This window comes from Girardinichthys multiradiatus, chromosome 7 (assembly GCF_021462225.1).
Source record: "Girardinichthys multiradiatus isolate DD_20200921_A chromosome 7, DD_fGirMul_XY1, whole genome shotgun sequence".
Taxonomy (NCBI): Eukaryota; Metazoa; Chordata; class Actinopteri; order Cyprinodontiformes; family Goodeidae; genus Girardinichthys; species Girardinichthys multiradiatus.
The window spans coordinates 2,191,179-2,198,607 of NC_061800.1; positions in this window are offsets into that span (position 1 = coordinate 2,191,179).

Genomic DNA, 7,429 nt, shown 5'->3' on the forward strand with positions numbered 1-7,429 from the left:
AGCATCTTTGTCTTCTTTTTCCTCCACACCATATAATTGAAAGGCTTTCAAGAAGTTAGAGCCAATGTCTGTTGTTGTTCTGGTCACCTTTCCCTGATCTGATATCACCAAGAACATCAAATGTTTGTGAGCCTTTAAGACGTCAACAAGCCAATGCCGCAGATTGCCTCTCAAGAGGGGTAGGTTCTATCCAGTGACAAGTGACGCCTAAACAACCACGCTGTCTGGCAGTCCAGCTATCTGTTGTGGTGGCAACATGGTTCCCAGCACTCAACTTATAATAATTGTGCTCTTTGTGCACTGTGGAGCTTCCTGTATTCTGCAGGATAATGTTTTCCTGGTCATAAGAGTGCACTGAGGATGAAGAGTCTTTATTATTGTCTTGAAGGATGGCGCCTCAATCACAGAAAATGGTTGGCTGGCTTTACAGAGAAAATTTAAAACAAGCCTGTCAAGCGTTGCCTGCGTTACTCGTCGTGGAGAAAAGGTATCAGTGGTTTTCACACTCTTCATCTGGGGGTCATCAGAAGATGATTTTCGCTTTTTGTTGGAATCTACCTACTGGGTATATTTCATCAAGTTGTTGGGGTGGATCCTCTGTTAACAGATAAATAAATAATTAAATTACTACATGAAAATATAAATTAATTCATTACTATTGTTGATACAAAATTGGATTTTATGATCAACAACCTGATCTTTCTTGTCAAATATTTAATGCACAATGCTGATTCTTGAATGTTACCCTTAACCTTTTATATTTTCTACAAGAACTGCATTTTCTCCAGCTCTTTGAAGATGACTGAAACAAAGAATGCTGAATCAAAGCCCTGTTTGATTTTTGACATGTTTGTAGTTAACAATGAAAATTAGAATCTGTAGAATATAAACTATTTATGTGTGTAATATAAACCATCTATATATGTAACTGGCATGTGTACATAGAGCAGAGGGGTTCAAGCTTAGGGAGTGAAGCATAGAGTCCAAAGTCATAAATTAGTGAAGGACAAGGAATCACCGATGGGGGAGAAGAAGACAGTGGAGAACAGGGCACAGAGAGGGCAAGGTCATAAATTGGGGAAGGAGACAAGGTGGGAGCCAGACAGGACATGAGGTTATATTGTTGCTGGGGAGATATCTACAGACAGGATGGTTGTGTATGTGTGCTGCGTAGCAGCGAGGGGTATATAAAGGTATTGTGGCCCCTACAAAATGGACAACACACAGACGTTTCCAGGTACCAGTGTAAGTGTGTGTCCCCTCTCTGAATTCAGATTGGTTTTAATAAACTTGTGGAAACGTACAACTGATCTCTGACTGAGGATTGTCCTTTGGCTGCCAAATAAAAAGAGTCGGGGAGAGGTGAGGAGTAATGTAAGAGTTAACTGACGGCCAGTAAAGTTTTCCTACCTCAACAATTGGTGCCGTGACCCGGATTTGGCACTAACTAAAGGATAATTAATTGACTACGAGGCAGACATCGTTCTACAACACCACAGGGACGACCCAAAACAAAAGGTAAGGAGATCTATATTTATTCTCCTTTTGCCTGCTAATAGTGTAGGTGGTGTTGTGGAATAGATATCTGTTTTCTCTTAAATTTACAGTCTTGATCAGTTTTGGGTAAAATATTTGTTTGTTGAAATAATGGATTACGGTAAAGAAATTATATATTGCGTGAAAATATTTGTTGATTGAGACAAGATACATTTTAGCCGAGATACTTGAATGTTGAGGCTGTAACATACTTTTCACCGAAGATACTTAAATGGTGACGGTGTTGAAGTAAATAAGTTCCGGATTTGGCAATCCAAACTCAGTCCTGACGAGGACTGGGTTGTTTAGGCTGGAGTTAGTAAGAGCCTCCCCGAGGGATTGGGACACCTCATAGTGGCCAGGGATAGGACCCCGAGACCCTGAACTGGCAGGTGAGGGAAGACAGTTGAGATACTTAAATGGTGAAACTGTAATAATAAGATTAAGTAAAAGGAATTCCAGGGAGTCAACGGAGGGTTGATTCCTTGGTGTCAAACCGGGTTTGGCATCACAGCGGTTGGACCAGGAGAGACTGAAAAAGTCCTGCTGAGTGGAAGGGTTACACGCCCTCTGCGCGATTGTGTTCAATATGCTTTAATTTGGGAAGATAAGTTTGGTTTTTCACAGAGTGGACGTTTGAGTGTATATGAGTTAAATAGTTTCTAGTAAACCAGTTGATGGATGGAGATGAGAAAAATAAGAAACATAAGAAAAAAATTAAAAAGCACAGAGTGCATCAATTAAGGTGTTAAAGAGTTAAACCTTTCCTGCAGGAAGTTTCGTTTGTCTTAAATATTGCGATCAGTCGGAAAAGAAAGGAGTATAATGCATGTTATGACAACTGACTGACTGACTGACAATATTTCTGTGTGCAAAATCTGAACCTATACTAAACTTCACATGTATGGGATTTGAGTGCAACATCTGCGTTTTTGAGTCTGGACTTTAGAAACCTGCCCTTCCCATTGCTACTCGACGCTTCTTCAGCACGGCCTGAAAGAGAGAGCCTGTCTGCCTGCCTGCCTGCTGCTGTAAATCACAGTGTGAGTTTCCACCAGAATGAAACTCAGAAGTAATCTGGCCCCACTGAGATGGACAACGATCCATGCTGCGGCAGAGCCAGAACAGCGAACCACTGGATTTATATTGAAAGCACATCTTATGCGGGCAGAAGAGAAACAGGCCAGAGCAAAGTTCTTTCTCCCTCCTGGAGAAGTTAAAATGGACAAGAAGGATTGAATGTCTCACCAACAGACCTGAAGGGCCTGGGTTGTTTTTGTTTTGGACTGATAAAGGATTGTGTGCCATGACAGTCTGACTCTGGAGTGATTTAGAAACTGATGGAGGTAACGTACAAACACACACACATTTGCATAAATCTTTTCCTATTTTCTGCAATGAAGAACGCTTATTAACCGCTGCTCATGTGACGCTTGCTTGACATTGACAGATATAGTGGGTTAAAATAATATTTTAGGGTTAGAAAAGTATCTTCAAAAGGGTGATAACTTAACTCATTTGATACTTTCCAGTTAATTCTTTTAGAGAAGCAAGTTCTCTTTCGTCGTGGAATATTCAGGGTCAATTATTCTAGTTATTAAAAGTTATTAAAAAGCAGAGGAAGTTACATCTCCAAAACTCAGCAGTAACCATGTGTTTTCTATGTTATTCTCAGGACAGATCTCATGAAGGAGCATTTTTAAAACCCATTGCATGTGTAACATCTGATGGGGTCTCTTTCAGCCATTGTTTTCTGTTGTCAGAGTTTGTATCCCATAAATCTAATGGGTAGAGACCTCATTAAAACAGGCTTAGTTCTACTGTAGATGGTCTTCATACAGTCTCTGACACAGTACTTACATTGGGGTGCAGTTTTTGTCCGCAAGTGCTAATTTACACTTATGGAAGGTACAAATTCATTGTTTTTCACAGCAGCTGCTGGGAAGAAGTTCTATTAGGGTTTTTTTTTTCTCCTCTTCTGATTCATGCAACGTGTTGATTTACACTGTACCTTATATCAAGTCCTGACAAAAACTATGAAAGGCTTGGTTCTGCAGTTTCTTTCCCTTCGGGGAAGGAAAGGAAACCTAATCAGTTCTGTGCTGCACATAAATATTAAAACACTTGTTGTTTTCTAAGATATCACCAGCTAAAACTTTTAAACCTTTTGAGAGTAATTGGTTTTGTTAAACTCATTTTCCTTGGTAAAACAAACCTTTAAAATGAGAATGGGAAAAATTGGGTTATTTTTGAAGGTAAGAAATAATCTGATTGGACAGTGGTACCACACAAAATTAAACTAATCTCATGTTCCCTAAAATACTCTGCATAGAAAAGGCCTTCAGAACCGTGGAGTTATTTTCCACCACAGTACCAAGTCTTTTAAAGCATGCTTTTTCTTTATTTTAAAACAGATCTGTGTTTTTTGTTTTTGGCTTTTTAGCATAATGATGTCTGAAGCTTCTTATGAACTGTGTTAGGAGCAAATATGATCTGAGGTAAATTAGGAGCTGTGAACTAATAATTTTAAATCTGATTAGTGTCCAAGCAGAAATAATACACTAACAGGTCTGGGGATATTTAGCCAATCCTCTCTTCAATCTGCAGAGAGCTAACATCATTGTTCAATGGAGTAGTACTCAACTTGTGGTTCCTGGACTCCTGAAGCCCATGAGCCATAGATTTTGGGTCCATAAAATTATAATACTTAATTAAAGGTAAACTGATTACCTATTAAAACAGATCTAAGCCAATGATGGGTTCCAGTCATTTGGTGGCTTTGAAATGCAATAATACTCAAAATGTCTACTCTGAGGAACACAGATTGGGGTTGAAGAGTTTTGTTTTGGAACCAAGGTTAGGATTTTTATAACGGAATAAAGACAAGTAAAATCCTTCATTTTAGGAAAAGAAAAGAAATAAAGGCTCTCTCAATACTAAAGAGGATGGTTGGCTTAAACTCCAGTCTCCTTGTTTGATTTCTTAGGGTTTAAAGATTCAAAGAATAACTAGGAATACAAAGGTACACAAGGTAATTTTAGATTACTAAGAGATAAAATATTGGAACATTTATCTGCATTTGGATTATTAAAGAGGGGTTCTAGTAATAATTTTCTCCCCAACTCTCAAAATTTAAATAGCCAAATTAAGGAAAATTATGTCTTCCCTTTGAAACACTATGTGGAAAAAGTCCAGTTTGGGGTCAAGCTTCTTATCTTAATTTCTGATTAAGTCAAACACTGCAGTTTTTGTTTTGTTTGTGTAGACCATAAAAATGTCAACGCCGGCTTAAAATACTTCTTTGCATTTAACCTGAGCAGAGAAATTCTTGAATGCAGCAGCGATCAAAATTGAGCAAAACAAAAAGAGAATTATAACAATAACTCTCAGGATTGTAGTTATTATTATTACAGAGTTACAGTACAAATAATTGGCAAAAGGTTTCAGCATCAGTGAATTTGGATTCATTTAAGAGAAAACTGTTGTTGTGCTTCTAAATACTTTGAGAGCTCTTTGGATTATGTGCACTCATCTTAAAAAGGATCCTGACGATTGTCATAACAAAATTTATCAATTACAGCATTAAAAGATATGGCTGAGAAAACATATTCTGAAAAGAGATCGTTAAAAATGTATTTGAATTCTTGAAGCTTCAAATTTGGCCATTTGTCTGTCTTTGAAGTTTTGTCTTTGTTTGTTGGAATGAATGTTTGTTTATATGTGGCATGACACAATAATCCATGTTTAGAATAATGTTTCTAAATCCTAGATTGATTAAAACTTTGAGTTTTCAGGAGAGTTAAGAAGCAGCTTGTTTCTGATGTAGGTGCATGTTAACAGTTTTGCAGTTTAAGGTCCACTAAGATGGGTTGGAATGAAGAAACTGTGGGTCCGCCCAGAGGCTGTCAATCAGAGATTAGTTCTGCCTGACTCCGCCCACCTACCAGGTTGGTTCATGCCTTTGTTGTCATGGTAACGCTCAGCACCTCCCTTCCTGAGTTTTAACACTGTTTAAGAGACAATAGAATCAAGATGCTTGTAGTGATTCTCTGGATGATGGACTGGCAACGTCTGCAACAGAGAGACAGTCAAACATGCGCCATGATGCTTATTCTCCTTAATTTCTTAACATTTGGTGGCTACTAGGCGCTCCTTTGCCTGGACAGCAAGGGTCAGCCAAATTCTTTTCTCCCACTTTGACAGCGAAACTGACTCTGAGGAGGAAATCTCGGATGCTTTTATCTAACTTTCATGTTTATTGCTTGATATCTATCATTATGGTACAAATTTGAAATGTGTTCATTTCCGCCGTTGTTATAATTTGTTTTCAGTACCAGAAGAAATGAGTTGTAATTTAAATTCTTGTATTAAGTGCTCTAAGGTGTTCCAAAGTGTATGACCTTTAGGTTACCTCTCTTTCTTCAGAACATCTGTGTTAGAGGAGGAAGCTGTCAAAACCAGGAGCAGATGGGTCTGCTCATATATAACGTTGTTACCCCTGACCCGAGGACAGTTCAGGGCCATAAAGCCCAAACTCTTTTAAGTTGAGATAACACCCACATACTCTTTAAATACTGTGTGTAAATGTTGACACCACACTGAACCCAAAGACAGAAGAAGAGGCGGAATGATTGAGTTTTTCTCACTGGGAGTGGTGGAGCTTCCCTCCCAACCCAGAAGACACCGTTTGGCGGACATTTTATATTTTATGTTACATTTTGAGGCTTCTTTATCTTTTTCAGGTTACTTTGTGTGGATGAGGACTCAGAGTGTGAATTCATGGACGCATAATTTTACAGGTGGTACAGTAATATTTTTACTTATTTCTACTTATTTTTAGAAGGACATTTTAGATTGTGAACTCTTTTATGAGAGTTCAAAAGAGGGATTGTAGAATATAAACTATTTATATGTGTAATATAAACCATCTATGTATGTAACTGGCATGTGTACATAGAGCAGAAGGGTTCAAGCTTAGGGAGTGAAGCATAGAGTCCAAAGTCATAAATTAGTGAAGGACAAGTAAGAGATCAAAAAATTAAAACGAGCAAAAAACAAAGACCATCGGGACTGTCTGGGGTTTAGACGCTTAGCCTCCTGGAGATATGCCAAATTCTTATGGTCAGTCCAAACAATGACAAGATGAACAGCCCCATCAAGCCAGTGCCGCCATTCCTCAAGGGCTAGTTTAATGGCAAACAGCTCTCTGTCCCCAACATCATAGTTTCTCTCAGCGGAAGTGAGCCGACGAGAGAAAAAGGCACATGGATGAGTCTTTTTGTCTGCTTCAGATACTTGCGATAGGACTGCACCAACCCCTACGTCAGAGGCGTCAACCTCTAGGACAAACTGCTGGGCTGGGTCTGGTTAGGACAGGATGGGGGCTTCTGCAAATCTTTGTTTTAGTCCGGTAAAGGCTTGTTCAGCCTCTGGAATACCAGTGGAACTGTCTTTTAGTCGAGGTGAGGTTGGTAAGGGGAGCGGCAGTCTGGCTGTAATTTCGAATGAAGCGGCGATAGAAATTGGTGAATCCTAAGAAGCGCTGCAACTGTTTCCGGGTTTTAAGGACTGGCCATTCCAGTCAAGTTTTGTAAAAATGGTAGCTCCCTGAACTGGCTCAAATGCTGAGGTCAACAAAGGTATTGGATATTTGTGCTTTATGGTGATTTGATTGAGTCCCCGGTAATCGATGCAATCTCAGGGTTCTATCTTTTTTGGCTACAAAAAAGGACCCTGCACCGAGCGGGGACGTGGAAGGCCAGATAATGCCAGCCGCCAGAGATTCATTGATATATTTCTCCATACTCTCTCTCTGGGTTAGAGATGTTAAACAGTCTGCTTGAGGAAAGTGGGGCTCCGGGAAACATGTTGATTGCACAGTCGTATGATCTAT